Source organism: Mustela erminea, chromosome 9 (genome assembly GCF_009829155.1).
Source record: "Mustela erminea isolate mMusErm1 chromosome 9, mMusErm1.Pri, whole genome shotgun sequence".
Classification (NCBI taxonomy): Eukaryota; Metazoa; Chordata; class Mammalia; order Carnivora; family Mustelidae; genus Mustela; species Mustela erminea.
Window position 1 is genome coordinate 48313480 of NC_045622.1, and position 22886 is coordinate 48336365.

A 22886-nucleotide genomic window follows, 5' to 3' on the forward strand; every position below is an offset into this window, starting at 1 on the left:
AATTTGTTGATTGTTTCTTCTGCTGTGCAGAAGACTTTAAGTTTGATATAGTCTTTTTTGTTAATTTTTTTGTTGATTTTTGCTTTTCTTGTTTGTACTTTTGATATCACGTCCAAAAAAATCATTGATAAGACAAGTATCAATACTTTTCTTTCTGTTTTCTTCTAGGAGTTTTATGGCCTAGGTCTTATGTTTAAATCTTTGTTAAATTTCCATTTTAGGTTAATTTGTGTGAGTGGTATGAGATATGGGTCCACTTTCATTATTCTGTTTGTTTTTTTTTCCAGTTTTCCCACACATCTTGTTGGAGAGACTTATCTCTACCACATTGGGTGTTCTTGACTTCCTTAATGAATATTATTTGACTGTAAATGCTAGGATTTAATTATGAGCTCTCTATTTTGTTTCATTGGTTTATGTCTATTTTTTTTCACTCCCCATACCATAATGCTTTTATAACTGTGGTCTTGTAGTATAGCTTGAAATCAGAAAGTGTTAAACATTTAATTTTGTTCTTTTTATTTTTTTCTTAGGAGGCTTTTGCCTATTTGCTTTTGTGTGTGTGTTTTGGGGGAGAGGGGTGTTTCTACATATATGTTTGGATTGTTCTTTATCTGTGAAGAATATCTTTAGTACTTGAAGAGAACTGCATTGTATTTGTATATGGCTTTGGATAGTATGGCCATTTTAACAATATGTATCCTTCCAATCCATGAACACAGGGCATCTTTCCATTTGTGTCTTTGATTTCTTTTAACAAAGTCTGTATTTTCATCATATAGATCTTTCACTTCCTCAGTTATATTTATTTCTAAATATTTTATTATTTTTGATATTGTTGCAAATCAGATAGTTTTCTTCCCAGTGCTCTATCACTAGCGTAAAGGAATGTCAGTGCTTTCTCTAAGTTCATTTTGTAACCTGCCACTTTACTGAAATAATTGATTCTTTTTGTGTGTGTGTGTGTGTTTTGGGATTTCTATATATAACATCATATTAACAGCAAATAGTAACAGTTTCACTTATTCCTTACTGACTTGGATACCTTCATTTCTTTTTCTTGTCTAATTGTTCTAGCTAGGACTTCCAGTACTATATTTAATAGGAGTGGTAGGAGTGGTCAGCCTTGTCTTGTACCTGATCTCAGAGGAAATCCTTTCAATTTTTCACTATTGATCATCATGTTAGCACTGTGTTTCTTGCAGACTTTATTATTATGAGGTATGTTCCTTCTATACCCAATTTGCTAAGGGTTTTTATCATGAAAGGATGTTGCATTTTTTTCATTTGTTTTTTTCTTCAACTGTTGGGATGATACTGATAAGATGAATTACATTTATTGATTTGCATATGTTGAACCATCCTTGAATCCCATTTGGTCATGGTATAATCTTTTTAATACCTTCTTGAATTAGGTTTGCTAAGATTTTGTTGAGAATTTTTGCATCTATATTTATCAGGAATGTTGGTCTCTCCCTCTTTTTTAAGATTTTATTTATTTGACAGAGAAAGAGAAAGAGACAGCAAGAGAGGCAACACAAGCAGGGTAAGTGGGAAAGGGAGAAGCCAACTTCCGGCTGAGCAAAGAGCCTGATGTTGGGCTCTATCTCAAGACACTGGGATCATGACTGAGCTGAAGGCAATCACTTAATGACTGAGCCATCCAGACAACCCTGGTCTCTCTTTTTTAAAATCCATTCAGCCACTATCTACCTTTTGATTAGTGAGATCAATCCATTTACATTTAGGGTGATTATTGATATATGAGGACTTTTGTTTTCTGTTTTTTTTTTTTTAATATTTCCATTATTTCTTTTTTCCTTGTATCTGTCTACCTTTTTAAGCTGATTATTTTCCATAATGATTAATCAAAGATTAATCTAAGATCTAATCAAAGCATTGTAGAATGCCTGTTCCCCTTCCCCCAACAAAATGCTATACCACCACAGTAACAGGACTTCAGTATAACAGCTGAAAGGGTTGTATCACTACAGACTATTTCTGAGAACAAGTATTTAGGGAAGTCAATGTTAAGACAGGAGATTAAAAACAAACAAACAAACAAACAAACAAAAGCCTTAGAGGAATTTGATAGCTCTTTTATCTACAGAAACATTCTTATGACTCTTTCCAAGGCAGATTAAAATCACTCCTCACACTGGAGACCTACTGACCTCAGATCTTATTATATCTTTATTTTAACAAAAATTTAGAAAGCATGCAAGTAGGCAAGAAAAGACAAATACAGTCTTCAGGATAACTAGAAAAAGAAGGTCAACTGAAGCCTAAAGCAAATAAAGAAAAATAATAAAAATTATAGCAGAAATTAATACAATTGAAAACAAAACAAAAAACAGTGGAGAAAATAAAAAACAAAATTGATTCTTAAACAGATCAATAAAATTTATAAAACCCTAGTCAGTTTAACTAATAACTAAAGATAGAAGGTATAAAATAACAACATAACAAATGAAGAAGAAGACATTTCTGCTAACCCTAAAGATGTTCAATGGATAATAAATGAACACCTCTATAGTACCAAATTTCATTTTTGAATAAAAAGTATCAAACCTGGGGCACGTGGGTGGCTCAGTGGGTTAAAGCCACTGCTTTTGGCTCAGGTCATGATCCCAGGGTCCTGGGATCGAGCCCCGCATCGGGCTCTCTGCTCAGCAAGAGGCCAGCTTCTCTTCCTCTCTCTCTCTGCCTGCCTCTCTGCTTACTTGTGATCTCTGTCTGTCAAATAAATAAATAAAATCTTAAAAAAAAAGAAAGAAATTATTAAAAAAAAATCAAACCTTTGAAAGACAAATTACTGAAAGTTATGTGAGGAAATATAGATAATCTGAATAACCTTAATCTGTTAAACAAAATGAATAAAAATCTGATACTTTATTAAAAAAAAAAGAAGGCTATAGTTACAGATGATTTCATCAATGATTTCTACCAAACATTTAAATAATAAATGATGGAAAATTTCCACAATATCTTTAAGAAAATAGAAGCAGAGGGATCAGTCAACAACTCATTCTGTGAGCTGAGTAGTTCTCTAATATCAAAACCAGATAAAGAGATTATAAGAATTATACAAACCAATATCTTTTTAAAAATTTTTTTCAATGTTCCAAAATTCATTGTTTATGCACCACACCCAGTGCTCCATGTAATACATGCCCTCCATACCCACCACCAGTTTCACCCAACCTCTCACTCCCCTCCCCTCCAAAACCTTCAGTTTATGAGAGACTGTAGACTCTGAGAAATATTGTTTTTTAAAGATTTTATTTATTTATTTGAAAGAGAGATAGCACAAGTAGGCAGAGCAACAGGCAGAGGGAGAGGGAGAAGCAGGTTCTCCACTGAGCAGGGAGCCCGATGTGGCCTCAACCCCAGGACCCTGGGACATGACCTGAGCCAAAGGCAGCCACTTAACCATCTGAGCTACCCAAGTGCCCCCAGGCCAATATCTTTTATGAACAGAGAGGAAATAGTCCTTGACAAAATATTGGAAAATGAAATAAAGGGATATATAAAAAGATTATGTGTCATGATGAAATGGTGTTCATTCCGTGAATGTAAGATTACACATTATTTCATCAATATAATTTATTCAATTAACATATTGAATAAGAAAAACCACATGACTATATCTATACATGTAAAAAAAAGCATATAAGGAAACTAGAGACCCATTCATAATAAAAAGCAAAAAAAAAAAAAAAATAGAACAAGCAGGGAACTTTCATAAGCAAATAATGGGTATATATAGAATGCATAGACCTAACATCGTACGTAAGGGTGGGAAACTACTTTCCCAGTACAACTGGTTAAAAAAAGAAGAAAAGGAAAAAAAGAAAAAGCAATGAGGTACTCTAAGCATTTCTATTCAGCTCCTTATTAGAAACTCAGACTTCTGCAAAAACATAAAACAAAACAGAAAAGAAAGAAAGAAAGTATACTTGGATAAAAAAAAAAATCACAAAAGGAGACAGCAAGAGAGGAAAAAATGAACAAAGGATTTCCAAAAAACAGAAAGCAACTAACAAAATGATAGTAATAAGCCCTTAACTATCAGTAACTAATTTTAAGTATTTATTGATTAAATTTGCTAAACAAAACCAACAGCATGACTGAATGTGGGGAAGGGGAGGTGACTAGGGTAGATCCAATGCCGTGCTGCCTATAGGAGACTCACTTTATTTCTCATTTTTATTCTTTTATTTTCACACACTTACCTTTTTTATTAAGTTTTTTAAAAATTTTTATTCCAGTATATTTAACATACAATGTTATATTAATTCCAGGGTTACAATATAGTGACTCAATAATTCTATACTTATTCAGCCCTCATTATGATAAGTGTTTCTTTAATCCCCATCACCTCTTTCACTTATTCACTCATGCATTATCCTTTTGGTAACCATCAGTTTGTTCTTTGTAGATAAGAGTTTATGGAAGTACTGTAATGTATATCTGAAACTATCCATTTGGGTACATTCTAAATTTTGGAGACCTACTTCCTCCCACTCGGCACCTTTAACTCTTACATAAAGAGGCATGCCTTAGATCTTCATGGAGATGACTGCTGAATGCTAAAATGCTAATTCTGGTCACCTTGGGTGTATCTATCACTCAGTGTCACCACATTGCTTTCTGGCAGTAGTAGCATCAGGGAGATTACCTCTACCACAGCAATTGTGTGCCAGATCTCATGCAAGTACATCAAATTGGAAGAAGCCAATGCACACTGAAACCTTCATGGGAAAGAAGGTTTGAGAACCATAAATAATATTTTCTAACTATCCAACTAACAGTATGGACAGGAGGTTGAAAGATCAAGAGGAATTTGTGATAAAACCTGTGGGAAACATACCTCTGGAAATCTTTTGCTTTTTATTCTGCCTGGCACCTTAGCAATATCCAGCGGGGGCTGAATTTTATGTTAATATCTTACCCTCAGTTTTCGTATAGCATAGATATTACATATTTAAAACTTACCCTGGTAGGCTTAGAGGTGTTATTGTGTGTTTTCTGAGATTTCCTCAATCCCCTAGAAATGAGCCAGAGACTGTAGCCTTGGTATGTGTGTGTGTGTGTGTGTGTGTGTGTGTGTATTCTTATTTCCATTAGTTCAGACTCACTAATGGTACAGACTACTAATGGTGCAGATTTTTTGCAATCATCACAGATATGAATCAGGTTTTGGAAGCCCAAAGATTTATCTCCTGCTTCATATGGGCAATATATTTCAAGCCCCAGAATTGCTGTGGAATTGCTTATGGAATGTGCAATATTCATCTTGACTCTTGCAAATTGATTTTAATTTTCCTGCTTGTTTCTAATACCTTTTCTTTCTTGCTTGTTTTCTTGCTTTCTTCCTTTCCTTCTTTCTTTCTTAAGTTCAGATATGAATTTAGATAAAATTTGTTGTGTGTTTTCCAGATAAAAAAGGCGAGAGTCTGTTTTGTGTGTGTGTGTGTGTCTCTCTCTTTTAGTCATTTTGCTTATTTGTATTGTTTCTTAAATTCCATGTGTGAGTGAAATCATATGATATTTGTCTTTCTCTGACTAATCTATTTTGCTGAGCATTATATTCCCTAAGCTCCATTTATGTCATTGCAAATGTCAGGATTTCATTCTTTTTTTAATGGCTAAGTAATATTCCTGGGTGTGTGTGAGTGTGTGTACTTCTTTAGGCATTCCTCTAGCAGTGGACCCTAGAGCTGCTTCCATAATTTGGTTGTTGTAAATAATGCTGCAATAAATAGAGGGTGTCTGCATCCCTTTGAATTAATGTTTTTGCATTTTGGAGCAAATACCCAGTAGTATGATTACTGGGTCATCATCTGTTTTTGGCTGGTTGAGGAACTCCATGATGTCTTCCACAGTGGCTGCACCAGTTTCATTCCTACCGACAGTGTACAAGTGTTCCTTTTTCTCCACATTCTCACCAACACCTGTTATTTTGTGTGTGTTGCTGATTTTAGCTATTCCGACAGGTGTGAGTTGATAACTCACTGTAGTTTGATTTGCATTTCCCTGATGATAACTGATGTTGAGCATCTTTTCATGTGCCTGTTGGCCATCTAGGTGTCTTTTTTGGAGAAATGCCTGTTTATGTCTTCTGTCCATTTCTTTAATTAGATTATTTGGTTTTTGGGTGCTGGGTTGTAGAAGTTCTTTATATATTTTGGATACTAGTCCTTTATTGGATATGTCATTTGCAAATATCCTCTTCCATTCCATAGGTTGTCTTTTAGGGTTATTGATTATTTTCTTCACTGTGCAGGAGCTATATATTTTGATGTAGTCCCAATAGTTTAGTTTTGCTTTTATTTCCTTTGCCTCAGGAGACATATCTAGAAAAATGCTGATATGGTAGATGTTAGAGAAATTCCTGCCTATGCTCTCTTCTAGAATTTTTATGGTTTCAAGTCCCAGATATAGGTCTTTAATCCATTTTGGATTTTACTATTGTGTATGGTGTAAGAAAGTGGTTCAGTTTCTTTCTTTTGCATGTAGCTGTCCAGTTTTCCCAGCACCATTTGTTTAAGAGACTCTTTTTCTCATTTGCTATTCTTTTCTGCTATGTCAAATATTAATTGACCATAGAAGTATGGATTTCTTTCCAGGCTTTCTATTCTGTTCCACTGACCTACATATCTGGTTTTATGCCAGTACCATACTGTTTTGATTACTACAGCTTTGTAATAGAACTTGAAGTCTGGAATTGTGACACCTTCAGTTTTTTTCTTTTTCAAGACTTTATTTATATATTTATTTATTTATTGCTATTCAGGGTCTTTTGTGGTTCCTTACAAATTTTAGGATTGTTTATTCTAGTTCTGTGAAAAATGCTATTGACACTTTGATAGAGATTGCATTAAATATGTAGATTGCTTTGGGTAATATAAACACTTTAGCAGTATTTTTTCTTCCAACTCATGAGCATGGAATGCCTTTCCATTTCTTTGTGTTGTCTTCAGTTTCTTTCACCAGAGTTTTATAATTTTCAGAATACAGATCTGATCTTTCACCAGTTTGGTTAAGTTTATCCCTAGGTATTTTATTTTTTGGTACAATGGTAAATGAGATCGTTTTCCTACTGTTTCTTTACTGGTGTATAGAAATACAACAGAGTTCCGTACATTGAATTTCTATACACCAGATTTTGTATCCTGTGAATTTACTGAATTCATTTATCATTTCTAGTATTTTTATAAGGAGTCTCTTTCTATAGTATCATATGATTTATAAATAGTGAAAGTTTTACTTCTTCCTTATCAATTTCGATATCTTTTTTTCCTTTTCTTTTCTGATTGTTGTGGCTATGACTTCCAGTACTATGTTGAATAAAAGTGGTGAGAATGGACATCCTTTTCTTGTTCCTATTCTTAGGGGGAAAGCTCTCAGTTTTTCTCTGCTCATTATTATGTTCACTGTGGGCCCAAACAGTTTTGGGTCACCTGGATCACTCAGGCATTTGAGAGTCTGAATCTTGATTTTTGCTCAAGTTAGGATCTCAGGATCCTGGGATCTATCCTGTATTAAATTCCACACTCAGTAGGGAGTCTACTTGAAGATTTCTCTCCCTCTTTCTATGTTCCTCCCCCTACTTGTGTGCTCAAGCACTCTCTCTCTCTCTCTCTCTCAAATAAATGAAAAAAATTTAAGAGTTTTACTTATTTCTTTCCAGTCTGTATTTTGTGCATTCATTTTTCTTGCTAGAAGCTCCAGTGCAGTGTTGAACAAAGTTTTGAGAATGAATATCCTTGCTTTCTCCTTAATCTTGGCAGGAAGCAGTCTTTCCCCATTAAGTATGATGTAAGATGTAGGATATTTGCAGATATTCTTTATCAAGTTGGAGAAACTTGTGCTTCCTATGAGAGAAAGATCACAGAAATTGACAGTACAATTACTTATCCACTTTTGAGGGAAACTTTCTGTTTTCAATCTCCACTGTCAGCCTTTGTAGTGAGCATTTTGTGGACACTTATGACAAGGAATGTTGAGAGAATGTAGATTACCATTCTGTCCAGGACTCCAGGATTCTAAACTGTCACATTAGACCACAATTCCCCTTTGAGAATTTGTTTAAATTTCAATTTTCTTCTTAATTCTTTTATGGCTGTCACCTTTCCCTCTCATGTTCTACCATGTCTGGTATCTCCTCAAGGATACTTCTCATATTAGAATTCAATTCACCTGATTGTTTAGTAATCTTAAATCTGTGATGAACTAAAAAAGACAATGATTTTATAGTTGGCTTTTTATAACTGCTACTTATGGAGTAATATTATTTAACATTTGACTATATTATAACTGGAAGAACTGGCATCAATTATTTATGTTACCATTATTTTTGAGCTCCTACCATGTCCCAAGTTCTATGTCAAATGGAATTTTGTGGTCCAAATAGAATTAACTCTCTACCTAGAGTAAGAAGACTGAGACCTAATTACAAATCTACATCCTACTTGCTGTACATTGCATCTTAGCTACTTATAGAGCTATCTGTGCTTCCATTTTCTTTTCTTTAAAACAAAATGGTTATTTTGTTGTGAATATCAAATGAGATGTGAAAACATAAAATAGTTTAAGTAGCTCTTAATTCAGAAATATGAGAAAATTATATTTGTAGCTATCTTTTAATGTAATTTTAGACCCCACAAAATGGCCAGAGTGTCCCATTATCACAACCCTACCAATAATAAAAACTGTAACAGATGTATTAAAGGTATTGAAGAATTATAAATCATATTGAAACATGTCCAGTTGGTAATAAGCTTCACATTTTGGATTCCTATGGACATTTTCAGAAACAGTGAAATTGGGATGAAACTGCCCTGTCATTATGCATTATTTATACATTGGGTATAAATAGGAAAAGAATCCACATGTGAAACAAAGATAATGGAATTTTCCTCCTGACAACAAGTCTTCTCAAAAATATCAAAATGAGTGGTATAAAGATTTATTGAGCTGAGTTGTTAGATTAGGAACATAATTTAAAAACAAGAGGAGGCATCTTATTACAAAACTCATATTTATAGGTAAGAAATCAAAAGCCCAGAGAGGTTAAGTGATATATTCAAGGTTACACAGAGAAATGATTGTATAATGGAAATTCCTCCATAGGTCTCCTAACTCCTAGTCCAGTGGTCTTACATTGTAGTTTTGTAATAAGGCATGCTTCATTGCTTTATTACTTTAAATAAATATTTATTTTTAGAACTATTTTATAGAAAAATCTATAGAAAAATTTCAAAAGTAGTAGAATGAGCAGTTTCCCTTATTATTAACATCTTACATAGTCTGATATATTGGTTAAAATTAAGTAACCAATGATGCATTATTATTAACTGAGGTCTGTAGTTTATTAATATTTTCTTAAGTTTTACCTAATATCCTTTATCTGTTTCACAATCTTATCCAAGTTACTGCATTACATTACATTTAGTTGTTATGTCACCTCTTAGCTATGACTGTCAAACTTTTTTTGCTATGACTGTCAAACAGTTTTGAGGTCCAATAGTTTTGCAGAATATCCCTCAATTGAGATTTTTTTAAAAAAATTTATTTATTTAGTTAAGAGGGAGAGAGAGCACAAGAGAGAAAGCAAACCCAAGCAGGGTGGGGAATGGGAAAGGGAGAAGGAGAAACAGGCTCCCCACTGAGCAGGGAGCCCAACAGGGGCCCATCCCAGGACCCTGGGATCATGACCCTTGCTGAAGGCAGATGCTTAACAAACTGAGCCACTTAGGCACCCCCTTAGTAGAGATTTGTGTGATGTCTTTCCCATGATTAGAGTGGAGCGATGGGTTTCATGAAGATCACAAAGCTAAAGCTCTATTTTCATCACATCATATCAAGGATACATTCAATCCAGCTACTTACACTGTTGATATTGACCTTAATGCCTAAGAGAGGTAGTGTTTGTCAGATTTCTTCACTGTAAAGTTATTCTTTTCTTCTCTATTTCCATAGTTTGGAAGGAAATTACTTATGTATTGGCCACACTTAAGGAGGTGGGAGGTGACATTCTACTTTCTGGATGATGGAACATTTTCTTAAACTATTTAGAATTATTCATGGAGGATTTGTCCCTTCGCTTTCATTTTTTAAAATGTATTCAGTCATTTATTTCGACCAATATGAACACATGGACACTCATTTTGTACTCTGTGTTACAATCCCAAAGGATTTTATTTTGTTATCCAAATTGTTTCAACTTTTTTCACTCAGCTCTTCAATTGTTTTCTATCTCTTTGATATACCCCTATATCATGTGTGTGTGTATTTGAACACTTCTCCAATTTTTTTACTACAAAATGCTCTTGGTCTATTTTGTGTATTTTCTGCTATAGTCCTAGAATCAGTCATTTTTCTAAGAATCCCTCCGATGTGTAGATTTATATTAGAAACCAAAACCTCAGCACTGTGTGTGCTCATTGGTACTGGCTGTCATTGTTTCTAGACCCTCTTAGCTGACAGACTTTTTTATCCATTCACCCATGAATTGTCTTTCTTTTGGTTCCAATTTTTGACGAGTATGAATAAAACGAATATAAACATTGGCGGGGGGCGCCTGCATGGCTCAGTGGGTTAAGCCTCTGCCTTCAGCTCAGGTTATAATCTCAGGGTCCTGGGATCAAGGCCCACATCAGGCTCTCTGCTCAGGAGGGAGCCTGCTTCCCTCTCTCTCTCTCTGCTTGCCTCTCTGCCTATTTGAGATCTCTTTCTCTGTCAAATAAATAAGTAAAAAAAAAAATCTTTAAAAAAAAAAAAAGAACAACATTGTGGGAGTGCAGTTTTTGATGTATTTGGGCAAATTCCCAGAAGCATGATTGCTGAATCACACAGTAAAACTGTGTTTAGTTTTGTAAAAAACTGCCAAACTATCTTCTGCTGTGGCTAAATATTTTACATTTCAGTCTGCAATGAATGAGAGCTCCTATTGTTCAACATCCTTACCAGAATTTGAGATTGTCAGGTTTTAGATTTTGGTCTAGTATAATAAATATATAGTGGATTTCATTGTCATTTTAGTTTGCAAAATATGTTTATTTGACATTTGTATATCTCCTTTGGTGAGATGATTAATCATATATTTTGCCCATTTTTAAACTGTGTTCTTCGTTTTGTTATGGTTGAATTTCAGGAGTTCTTTGAATACAAAGTTCTTGAATACAAGCCCTTTATCACATATGTGCCTTACACATTGTTTTCCCAGGCTATGATTTATCTCTAGAGTCTCCTCATGGTGTGTTTCACTAAATGTAAGGTTTTTTGTTTTGTTTTGTTTTAATAAAGTCCAGCTTAATAATGTTTTCCTTTCATGCATTATGCATTTTATGTTATATCTAAAATCCTGTCATTAACCTAAGGTTAACTAGATTTTCTCTTTTGTTTTCTTCAGAAAGTTTAGTTCGTCACTTTACATTTAGGTCTTTCATCCATTTTGAGTCTATTTTTGTGTATGATGTAAAGAAATGATCCAGTTTCATTCTTCTGCATGTGATTGTCCAATTTTCCCAACACCATTTGGTAAAGAGACTGTCTTTCTTTAACCGATATTCTCTCCTGCTTTGTCAAAGATTAGTTGACCAACTGAGGGTCCATTTCTGGGTTCTTTATTCTGTTCCACTGATCTGTGTGTCTGTTTTTGTGCCAATGCCATATTATCTTGATGATCACAGCTTTGTAATAGACCTTGAGGTATGACATTGTGATACCACCAGCTTTGGTTTTCTTTTTCAACATTCCTCTGGATATTCAAGGTCTTTTCTGTTTCCATACAAATTTTAGAATTATTTGTTCCATTTCCTTGAAAAAAGTTGATGGTATTTTGATACAGATTGCATTAAATATATGAATTGTTCTAGGTAACATAGACATTTTAACAGTATTTGTTCTTCCATTCCATGAGCATGGGAGGTTTTTCCATTTCTTGGTGTCTTCCTCAATTTCTTTCATAAGTGTTCTTTAGTTTTCTGAGTGCTGATCCTTTGCCTATTTGGCTAAGTACATTCCTGGGTATCTTATGGTTTGGGGTGCAATTTAAAGTAGGATTGATTCCTTAGTTTCTTTTTCTTCAGTCTCATTGTCAGTGTATAGAAATGCAACTGATTTCAGTAATTGATTTTATATCCTGCCACTTGGCTGAATTTCTCTATGAGTTCTAGCAAATTTGGGGTGAGGTCTTTTGGGTTTTTCACATAGAGTATCCTGTTATCTGCAAAGAGGGAGAGTTTGACATCTTTGCCAATTTGGATGTCTTTTATTTCTTTTTTTGTTATCTGACTGCTGATGCTAGGATTTCTAGTACTATGTTGAATAACAGTGGTGAGAGTGGACATCCCTGCCATGTTCCTGTCTTTAGGGTGAAGCTCTCAGTTTTCCCCCATTGAGAATGATATTCACTATGGGTTTTTTCATTTTTGTGTATGATATAAGGAAATGATCCAGTTTCATTCTTCTGCATGTGATTGTCCAATTTTCCCAACACCATTTGGTAAAGAGACTGTCTTTCTTTCATTGGATAGTCTCTCCTGCTTTGTCAAAGATTAGTTGATCAACTGAGGCTTTAATGATATTGAAGTATGTTCCCTCGATCCCTACAGTGTGAAGAGTTTTAATCAAAAAAAGATACTGTATTTTGTCAATCTTTTTTTAAAGATAAATTGAAAGGATTGCATGGTTCTTGTTCTTTCTTTTAGGATACTGTTGTATCCTATTAGCGAGTATTTTGGTGAGAATTTTTGCCTCCATGTTCATCAAGGATATTGGTCTATAATTCTCATTTTTGGTGGGGTCTTTGGTTTTGGGATCAAGATAATGCCGCCTGATAGAAAGAGTTTGGAAGTTTTTCTTCCATTTCAGTTTTTTGAAAGAGCTTCAGAAGAATAGGTATTAATTCTACTTTAAATGTTTGGTAGAGTTCCCCTGGGAAGCCATGTAGTCCTGGACTCTTGCTTATTGGGAGATTTTTGATCTTCAATTTCTTTGCTGGTTAGGAGTCTGTTCACTTTTTCTCTTTCTTTCTGTTTCAGTTTTGGTAGTTTATACATCTTTAGGAATGCATCCATTTCTTCCATATTGCCTTATTTGTTGGCATATCATTGTTCATAATATGTTCTTAAAATTGTATTTCTTTGGGGCGCCTGGGTGGCTCAGTGGGTTAAGCCGCTGCCTTCGGCTCAGGTCATGATCTCAGGGTCCTGGGATCGAGTCCCACATCGGGCTCTCTGCTCAGCAGGCAGCCTGCTTCCTCCTCTCTCTCTGCCTGCCTCTCTGCCTACTTGTGATCTCTCTCTGTCAAATAAAAAAAAAATTGTATTTCTTTGGTATTGGTTGTGATCTCTCCTCTTTAATTCATGATTTTATTTATTTGGGTTCTTTCTCTTTTATTTTGATAAGTCTGACCAGGGATTTGTCAATCTTATTCATTCTTAATAAGATTTGTCAATCTTATTAGTTATTAATTCAAAGAATCAGTTCTTACTTTGGTTGATCTGTTCTCCTGTTTCTGATTTCTATTTCATTGATTTCTGCCCTGATCGTTATTATTTCTCTTCTCCTGCTGGGTTTAGGCTTTCTTTGCTGTTCTTTCTCCAGATCCTTTAGGTAGAGTTAAGTTGTATATTTGAGACCTTTTTTGTTTCTTGAGAAAGGCTTGTGTTGCTATATACTTCCCTCTTAGGACTGCCTTTGCTGCCTCCCAAAGTTTTTGAACAGTGTTTTCAGTTTTATTTGTTTCCATGTATTTTTTAAATTCTTCTTTAATTTCCTGGTTGACCCATTCATTCTTTAGTAGGATTCTCTTTAACCTCCATGTATTTGAGTTCTTTCCAAATTTCCTCTTCTGATTGAGTTCCAGTTTCAAAGCATTGTGGCCTGAAAATATATAAGCAATGATCCCAATTTTTGGTCCTGGTTGAGACATGATTTGTGACCCAGTATGTGATCTATTCTGGAGAATGTTCTATGTGCACTAGAGAAGAAAGTGTATTCTGTTGCTGTGGGATGGAATGTTCTTAATATATCTGTGAAGTCCATCTGATCCAGTGTGTCATTCAGAGCCTCTGCTTCCTTGTTGATCTTCTGCTTAGATGATCTGTCCATTGCAGTGAGAGGAGTGTTAAAGTCCCATACTATTATTGTATTATTATCAATCTGTTTCTTTAAATATGTTATTTATCAGATTATATAATTAGCTATTCCCATGTTAGGGGCATACATACTTACAATTGTTAGACCTTCTTGTTGGATATACCCTTTAAGTATGATCTAATGTCCTTCCTCGTCTCTTATTATAGTCTTTGGTTTAAAATCTAATTTGTCTGATATAAGGATTGCCACCTCAGCTTTCTTTTGATGTCATCTAGCATGATGAATGGTTTTCCACCCCCTCACTTTAAATTTGCAGGTGTTTTTTTGATGTAAAATGAATCTCTTGCAGAAGCATTTTCATTGGTCTTGCTTTTTTATCCAATCTGATACCCTGTGTCTTTTGATTGGGGCACTTAGCCCAATTACATTCAGGGTAACTATTAAAAATATTAATTTAGTGCCATTGTATTACCTGTGAATTCAGTTTCTGTATACTGTCTCTATTTCTTTCTGATCTATGTTACTTTTGGGCTCTCTCTTTGCTTAAAGAATCCTTTTAAATATTTCTTATAGGGCTGGCTTGGTGATCACAAATTCTTTTAGTTTCTGTCCTGGAAGCTTTTTATCACTCCTATTTTGAATGATATCCTACCTGGATAAAGTATTTTGGGCTGCATATTTATCTAAGTTAGCACCCTGAATATTTCATGCCAGTCCTTTCTGTCCTACCAGGTCTCCTTGGACAAACCTGCTACCATTCAATGTTTCTATCCTTGTAGGTTGTACACCTCTTGTCCTGAGCTGCTTTCAGGATTTTCCTATTGTCTCTGAGATTTGCAAATTTCACTATTATATGTTGGGGTGTTAACCTATTTTTATTGATTTTGAAGAGGGTTCTCTGTGCCTCCTGAATTTAGATGCCTGTTTCCTTCCCCAGATTAGGGAAGTCCTACACTATTATTTGTTTGAGTATACCTTCTGCCCATCTCTTTGCTTTTCTGTGATCCCAATTATTCTAATATCGTTTCAATTTGTGGTATCACTTACCTCTCATATTCTCCCCTTGAGATCTAGTAGTCGTTTATCTCTCTTTTTCTCAGCTTCTTTATTCCCCCATCATTTGGTCTTCTATATGACCAATGATCTCTTCTGTCTCATTTATCCTGGCAGGTAAAGCCTTTTTTTTTTAAATCTCAACAGACTTTTTCACTTAGATTTGAATAGATTTTAGTTGTTTTATTTCTCCAGAAAGGGATCCTCTCATGTCTTCTATGCTTTTTTTTTTTTTTTTTTTTAAGCCCAGCTAGTATATAATCATTATTCTGAACTCTAGTTCTGACATCTTACTTATGTCCATACTGATTATATCCCTGGTACTCAGTACTGCCTATTGTTCTTTTTTGAGCTGAGTTTTTCTATCTTGTCATTCTATACAGAGAAGAACAGATGAATGAGAGGACAAAATATTAAAATGGCAACAATAACCCCAGAAAATTATACACTAAACAAATCAGATGAGACTCAAAACAAAGCAAAACAACAACAAAAATTTTTTTTAAAAAAGAGAATATAATCAGATATGTGGAGAGAACAAAGCAATACACTGGGTCTTATGTGTATTTTAGTCTTATTTTAGTCTTATTTGTGTATTTAGTCTTATTTGTTAGAAAACTTGATCTCAAAATTGTAAAGAAAGGAAAATATGTATCTATAAAAATAAAATGAAACACAATGATAGAATAGAATGTAACTATAAAAATGAAAATAAAAAAAAAAAAAGATTTGCAGTATATCCTGAGAATATTTTGGTCCATTTAAGAAACTGCATCTTAAAATTACAAAGAAATATATATATATGTATATCTATGTATATATAGATCATATATATATATATGATAGAATGTAACTGTACAGATGAAAATTAAAAAAGACTTTAACAAAACCAAAAAAAATTAAAAAAAAAAAGGATGAGGAAGAAGAGGAGGGGAGGAAAAAGAGTATGATCAGACAGGTGAAGAGGACAGAGCTGTACAGTAGATTCTGGGTGCATTTTGGTCTGAAAAACTGCATCCAAAAATTGTAAAGAAAGAATAACATGTGTATATAAAATTAAATACAATGAAAAGGTAGAATGTAACTGTAAAAATGAAAATTAAAAAAAAAAAAGATCTTAAAACAGAGTTGATAAGATAGAAACTGGTTGAAAAAGGAAAGGGAAAAAAATTAAAATTGAAAGACTAAAGAACTGTAGGAGGAAAAAATGAATTCTTATACTATATAAGTACTGGAGTTCTCAACTGAAGTTCTGAATGATCTGTAATCTTGGTCTTGGCTAGAAATTGTTGCTGATCTTCTGGAGGAGGGGCCTGTTGCATTGATTCTCAAGTATCTTTGTCCCAAGCAGAATTCCACTGCCCCTGCCAGGGGCCCAGTCTAAGTCATCTGCTCTGGATTGCTCTGTGTGGCTTTTGTTCTTTGAAGGCTTCACTGTTTTAGAGAACGCAAATGAAAATTGTGGCCTTCTATATTCCATCCCCAGAGCCAAGAACTCAGGGCCCCACTCCTCAGTGTGCCCTCAAGGAAAAGCAGTCAGTCACTCCTGTTTCCCTGGTCTCTGTCTGCTCTGTGCTCACCCAGCCTATGACTGAGCATTGGTACCTCAGGTACATGGCCCCATTTGGAGAGTCCAAACACTGCAGACTTCTTCACCACACATCTGTGCCACTCCCCCCTAGAAGATGAAGAGAGGTGGTCTCACTGGTTCTGCTTGTTGGGTCCTTTCTCAGACAGCAGTCTCCCTATTATGCCACAGATTACACTTTATGGCAAGTCAGAGCTGAGAGTCCATGCCTGGGCTTGCTATTAGTAGCCATCTTCCTTATTATCATGCCTGGGAACTCTGTGGCACTCAGGCACCCCTGGTTTTCCTGTGATCATGAGGATCTTAAGATCACACCATGCCCCCTAGCATTCTTCCCCACTTTGCCACCTGAGCACCTTTCAGGCAGGGACATCCCTCCAGGAGTGTACTCTTAAAAGTTCTGATTTTGTGCTTCACTGGTATATCACTTTCCAGTAGCCAGCTCATAGAGACTCCCTACCCCCAACAGTTTATCTTCCCATATATCACCTCAGATTCATTTCTCTGCAGCTCCTACCTTGAAGAAGGTGGTCAGTTTTCTATTTGTAGGGTTGTAGCTGTTATTTTCTTAGATCTCCAGAGCAGTTTGTAGGTGTTCAGAATGATTTTGATGAAGTTCTAGAACCTAGGTGAGGTTTGGTGGGCTGAGGTCCAGAGCCGATGACCAGGAAAGAATTCTTGAGACATCTTTGGTGCAAAATGGTGGTTTATTAAAGCACCGGGACAGGACCCGTGGGCAGACCCAATCCTGGGTTGTGAGGGATGGCAGCTTATGTACCCTGCAGTTGGCAGAAGGTGATGGAAAAGAGGAGCTTTCATATGCTAAAGAGGGCCTACAAGGTGCTGGGATATTGGAGGTCTTGTGGCTTGATCAATGTTGTCTTTTGGCAAGCCATTAACATCAAGATAGTTGGGAGATTCCTGGTGGGATGTCACATTTCTGCTCTCAAGCATCTTTGCTAGTGAGATTTAGGTTCAGAAGAGATTTAACTTTATTTACATTTCCTTCTACCTCAGCCTCCTTCAGTTTTGTTTATCGAGGGGAGGGTGACATTAGGGCTTGAGGAACTGAGTTATTTGCCTCTGGAAATTGTGCTATTGATAAAGTAACTCCTTTGTTTGTAGATCTCTAGGACATTTGTAAAACAAGGGAGACTCCTGTCCTGCGGGATTGTGATCTCTGAGAGTTAACTATTTGCTTTTCCTTTAGGGCAGCCAAGGGTGGCTGAGGAATGTCACACATATTACCAAGGGGAGCAGGTGGAGAGGGGGTGCAAGGTGCCAGTTTTTACTTTGTCCTCAGCCAGCCTCCTGCTCCCTCATCAATTTGATAACTATCTAGCTGAATTCCTGGGACCAGATGAAAGTAAGGTCTCCTACTCCACTGTGATCTTGGACTCTCTGAAAACATTTAATTTTATCTTTATTTTTTCTCCAAAGCTCTTCCTTTCTTTATGTAGATCTGAATTTCTGAACTATATCATTAATATTTTTTGCAGGGCAGGTCTTCTGGTAATGCATTCTTCTTTTCTCTGTGTGTGAGAAAGTGTTTATTACTCCTTCACTTTGAAAGACAGTTTTGCTGGATATAGAATTCAAGGAGGATGACTTTAATTTAAACAATATCAATATGTCATTTTACTCTCTTTTTGATTGCATGCTTTCCAATGAGCAATCCACTATAATTCTTATACTTATTCCTCTATAGGTTATGTGTCTCTCCCCACCTCTCCCTCTTTTTCTTTCAAGATTGTCTTGTTATCTATTATTTTTCCAGTTTAAATATAATATGTCAATTTTTTATTTATTCTGCTTGGTGTTTTCTGAAATACCTTGATATATGGCTTGGGGTCTATCATTAGTTTGGTAAAGCTTTTGGCTATTATTACCTCAAATATGTCATCTTTTCTATTTTCTCATTTTTTCTTTTTCTGATTTTAGTTACCTGTGTCATACCTTTTGAAATTATCCCACAGTTTTTGGATATTTTGTTATGCTTTTGTTTTTGTTTTTCTTCCATTCTTTTTTTTTTTTTTCCACATTTCAGTTTGGGAAGTTCCTATCAATATGTCTTCACATTCATTGATTGTTAATTTGACTGCATCAAGTCTGCTAATGATGAAGTTCTTGAACCTAGGTGGGGTTCGGTGGGGTGAGGTTCGGAGCCGACGGCTAAAGAAAGAATTCTTAAGACGTCTCTGGTGCAAAAAGGTGGTTTATTAGAGCATGGGGACAGGACCCGTGGGCAGGCAGAGATGCGGCTGCCCCGGGTTGTGAGGGTAGGCATGTTATATACCCTGCTGTTGGGGGAAGGTGAGGGGAAGGGAGGTTTCAGTGGAGTTTTCATATGCTAAAGAGGGCCTACAAGGTGCCAGGATGTTCCAGGCCTGCCGGAGGCCTTGCCCTTGCTACTGGATCAATGTTGTCTTTAGACCAGCCATTAACATTAAGATAGTTGGGAGACTTTTTGATCCTACTATCAATCGTCTTTGTTAGTGAGATTTAGGACATTTGTAAGCCAAGGGAGACTCCTGTCTAGCAGGATTGTGAGCTCTGCAAGTTAACTATTTGCTTATTGTTCATGGCAGTCAGGGCTGCCTGAGGGATGCTACACTTATGGAGGGGAAAGGGTGAAGAGGGGGTGCAAGGCGCCAGCTTTTGCTTTGTCCTCAGCCAGCCTCCTGCTCCCTCATCACTAATGTTCCCATGAAATGCTAGTCTTCATTTATATTAACTTGTTAATATGCTTTTGATTTCCATTATTTCCTTCTGATTCTTTCTTATAATTTCCATCTCTATGATGAAATTCCCTCTCTATCTGGTATGTTGTTTCTAATTTTTCATCATACCCCTGAACATCTAAGTCATAGTTTTATTAAATTCTAATCTTTGAAAGTCTAAGTCAATTCTGAGTCTGGTTGTGATGCTTACTTTGACTCTTAAAAATATGTTAGGTGTTATTGTTTTAATTTTGACTTTTAGCATGCTTTGTAACTTTTTGTTGAAAGCCAGACATGATATATTGAATAATAGGATTGAGGCAAATAGGCTTCTAGGTTATATGTTAATCTGGCTATGCACTGAGCTTTAATATTTATCATAACTCTAGGTGCCAAAGACCTCACGTTCATCTAATGCCTTTTTTGGGGGGAGGAGGTCTTCCCTTTTGTTATTGGGTTTCTCTTAGAACTCCTCCTGGCATGGATTCTGCACCTTGCAATTCTTTCAGCTTTGGTGCTATTATGTGGTGCTCTTAAAATATAAGAGGTGGAAAATGTTCTATAGCCTTAAGGTTTATTATCAGCCTTTTAGTTCTCCTATGCAGCAGGACTGTGATCTTCACAAGTGTTTCTCAATTATGTCTTCATCCTAGGTCAGCCAGAATCTCTAGAGAGGGCTAGAGTAAAAGAAATGCACTTTCTCTACAGCTTGGGAAGAGTCCTAGGAAAGAATTTTCTCCTTTAATATAGACCTTTTCTTATGGAGAATGCTCTGGAGCTATCTCACAAGGATTGCTCTCCCTCTCTCCCTGCCAGAGTCAAGTAGGGGATCTTTATTATAAGTGTCTAGTGGGATTCTTAGAAGTAAAAGCCATGAAAGTATATAGTCTAAGAATAAAGCCCCCCAAAAGTTTCCCACATTAGCTCAAACTCAGACTCCATCAGTTTGTCAAATTTACCATTTAAGTGTTTCTCCCAGTTTGTGACTTCAGTAATTATCTCCAGATTTTAGGGAGGCAGTTTTTTTTTTTTTTTTAAAGATTTTATTTATTTATTTGACAGAGAGAAATCACAAGTAGATGGAGAGGCAGGCAGAGAGAGAGAGAGGGAAGCAGGCTCTCTGCTGAGCAGGGAGCCCGATGCGGGACTCGATCCCAGGACCCTGAGATCATGACCTGAGCCGAAGGCAGCGGCTTAACCCACTGAGCCACCCAGGTGCCCGGGAGGCAGTTTTTACTGCAATATGTTTTTTGAAGTGTTCGCAAAAAGTCCCCGATTTTTTTTTTGTTGTTGTTCTTACTGTTGTTTAAGAATTGAATGCTGGCTTCCAAGTTCTTTACATGGTAGAGGAGAGACTAAAAATGTTATCGTTTTTTCGCACTAAAAAAATTTTTAGAAATATTTTCCATTAATAATAACATTTGTGTTTTTTGTATATTTTTTGATCATTTTGTGCCATCAACTTAATGTACATTCCCCTTGGTGATTTCTATCATCACAATTTAAGGGCAAGATATTATATCTTTACTATTAAAAATACTCTTCCTATTTTTGGCCCATTCTTTTATGCATTTTTTCTTTATTACTTTTATCCTCTATGAGGTAGATATTTCTCTACCAGGTAAGGCTAAGGAATCCTTCTTCTTCACTGTTGCAGAGACACAATTTTGTTTACCTACTAGAGCAATTTGCTTATCTACTAAAGCAACTTGAGAAAAAGAAAGACAGGATGAGGACAATTTGAAAGACATACTTTAATTAGGAGACAAAGTCATATAAAAGATTTAAATTAAGACTTACAGACAGATGAACTTTGAAGTAACAAATTATTTAAATTGAAAGGAATAATAATGAACTGGAAATGAATATTTTAACTTGGCAAGTCTAAGTCTGCCCAGTGGGTTCTAAGCCCATGAGAAAGATTATACAAGATTAAGAGAACAAAAAAATTGGGGCACCTGGGTGGCTCAGTTGGTTAAGCATACACCTTTGGCTCAGGTCATGATCCCAGAGTCCTGGACTTAGCCCAACATCAGGCTCCTTGCTTATCAGGGAGCCAGCTTCTCCTTCTCTCCCTCTACCTGCCACTCCCTGTGCTTATATGTGCGCTCTCTCTCTCTCTCTCTCTTTCTCTCTCTTTGCTGAATAAATAAACTCTTTTATTTAAGAAGAGAGAGAATAAAAAAAAATCTACTAAACTATAGAGTAAATAAATGTCTTATTCTATCATAAAGTTAACTATTACCTATGTATATGTGTCTTTGTCTCAAAGTCTGCCTTTTTTAGAATGTTTCTACCTCTTTTATTACATATATGTTTGTATTTCTAATTCTAAGGCAATGCTTATTAAAAGTAAAGCTGAACTAGTTTTCTATGGAAGTAAATAAATAGCTCTGACAGCTTTTAAACTGGTTTAATTATACTGAACATCAGAAAGATCCACAGTATCCCTGAGAGAATATAATCATATAAGCAGGTTATTACCAGATGCTTTGTGCTTAAAGTGTTATTCTTTGCTAAATGCAAATAACTCCTTTATTCATGGAAGTACCATGATTTTTAAAAGTAGCCCCTTCCTGGTTGCTTGTTACTTGAAACTTCTTCCTATATGGGCAGTAGGTGTCTTGGTGAGCAATGAGGAGTTAAATCCTAGGTTTCTGTACCACAATTTTTTGTAGATATGAATGCCCAGTAAGTAAAATAGATTTTGAAAATAAAGGCTAAAAGGCTGGAATAAAAAAAGAAGAAGAAGAAGAAGAAGAAGAAGAAGAAGAAGAAAGACAATATTATTAGGTAGATTTTACTTAAAGAAAAGACTACTGAGCTGGAATTTGTAGATCTATATTCTAAAATAAACTCTTATGGAATATGTGTTGTGACCAGGAGCAGGACACATGTTAGTGTGTCTTAGTGTCTTAGTCTCAACTGCTCCACTTTATAGATTCGAACTATAAAGAAGTTTACAATCATCAAGAGATTTCAGCTTAAAATATGAAAAATACCAGGAAAACGTTGCTTCTTTATAACAAGAAAATGGCAAATGGTCATATTTTTTACAATCTAACAGAGGTCTGAGATGGCAAGGCAATCTAATGAGATGCATCCAAAGAGTTGTAAACCCTCATATATAAAGTGGTGCACATAGTCTGATTCCTTTTTGATACAACAGTGGGAGAATGTGGTAGCCAACATAGAAATTGTTAAGATAATAATAGCTAATATTTCAGCAAATTTTTAAAGACCAAGTGTGGCTGGTATGACAAGTTGGACATCTTTAGATCCCTAAATGCAATAGAAATCTATACCAACCTGTCATCAGAAAGATTGGGGAAGATCTTGACTCAAGAGATCCCTTCTCTTTAGAAAGACTGAAAGCATGGCAGTCTTTCTAAAGTTTGAGGATGAAACAAGAA